This window comes from Stomoxys calcitrans, chromosome 5, assembly GCF_963082655.1.
Source record: "Stomoxys calcitrans chromosome 5, idStoCalc2.1, whole genome shotgun sequence".
In the NCBI taxonomy this organism is placed as follows: domain Eukaryota; kingdom Metazoa; phylum Arthropoda; class Insecta; order Diptera; family Muscidae; genus Stomoxys; species Stomoxys calcitrans.
The window spans coordinates 107877207-107878890 of NC_081556.1; positions in this window are offsets into that span (position 1 = coordinate 107877207).

The following is a 1684-nucleotide window of genomic DNA, read 5'->3' on the forward strand; positions in this document are numbered from 1 at the left end:
TTTTATAGGGAATTTTGAGCACTATCCAGCAAAAAATTTTTAAAATTGGTCCAAAAACCAAGCCTAATCAACCAACTTAAGGGGGGATGACCACCTAGGGCCTTGAAATTTTGCACATGATCTCGCTAACATCTTACCTCTAACCATTAAAAATTTCAGTGAGATATCTTTAAACTGTAATGAACGGTAGATTTTTTACTATTTTTTTCGATTCTATTCTACTCTGCGGTGGTGGGCAAAGCAAAACCATTGCATCTAATCCTGGACATTCTCCTCTTGAAATCATCAAACTATTTATCGACCTGCTGTTAGATTATAACATGAGACCACCCACTTTTTCACTTTTCTTCACAACCAAATAAAATTGTGTAAAACATTTTGTCCAGATGATTTTTACAATACATACGGTATATTTAAACAATCCATACAGCTTCAATTTCATTTGTCTATTTCCGCCAAAATTGTTTAGAGTTTTAATATAATGAAAGTTATTAATTTTTTTAATAAAGTCTTCGTATAAAACACTTTTTTCAATATTTAAAAAATCTTTTATAGAAACGTTTTTTTTCTCTTTTAAATCCATATAAAATAGTTTCGCACTAAGGCGGAAAAGTGTTTTTTTGTTTTGCTCCATAATGAAACCTCACTTAACAAATGCTTTCACTAGAATGATTCTATTTCTTTTTTTGTTTTTTGTAACAACACCTACGTTGCGCAGGATTAACGCATGTCGCAGTTCAAAGAAGCTAATGGTGCAGCTTTTGCAATTGGAACGCTGCAAGAGAAATTTGCTACGCTCCAACATTTCCCCATGTTCTGCACTGACAGATCAGAGAGAGAGAGAGAAAGAGTTGTTTTGATTGCCGGCTGGCGAGAAGGAGCATTTGTCGAACGATAACCAATTAACATTTAGCAGACAGAGAGTAATTTTTCACTCTCACTCACGACCAATGGTCTTGCTTACATTGCATCTACTACAGTTAGAGAATTATTTCAAACTCTGAATGAACAATTGTACTCACGCACAAATAGTCAAAAAGCAGTGCCAATGCCTGTCATAGACTATGACTGCGGTGGGCCCAATTATTTGGCTATGTTTGCGTGAGTACAATTGTTTTGTCTACATGCGAAATAAAATTGCAAATTGCCTAACCTACAATATTATTCACCGAATGTTCGTGGTTTGTTTTATTTTCTGCTTGTGGAAAGAGAGCTCGCTCGTAACAAAAAAAAAACTTCTCTGCTGAGAGAAAAACCACAGGGTACCAATTTGGCCCTCGCTGGCCTAGACCAGGCATGGGCAAAGGAACTCTTTTGAGCATTTGCACTTAGCAGCTTATTCTCGTTTGGTGGATACTAGCTCTCTTTATACACGTTGAAATAGAAACAAACTACGTACATTATTAATTACTGATCAGGCAACATAAACACAAATAACGACGAATGAATGAAAACTCAATTTGTTCCTTACCAGAAATCTTTTGGAGATGCTTAATTTGGAAGCAAACACAGTCATGTTCAAATTGTAATGAGACATTTGCCCAATAAGTATATATCAATAGAAAGGCTCTCATCATTAAAGCCACAAGTTCAACCCAAAAAAAAACTCATTTGAAATTAATTGTAAAAAAATAACTATTTTCGAACCATTTTGTCATTGCAATTTTATTTTGCGTGTAGACCA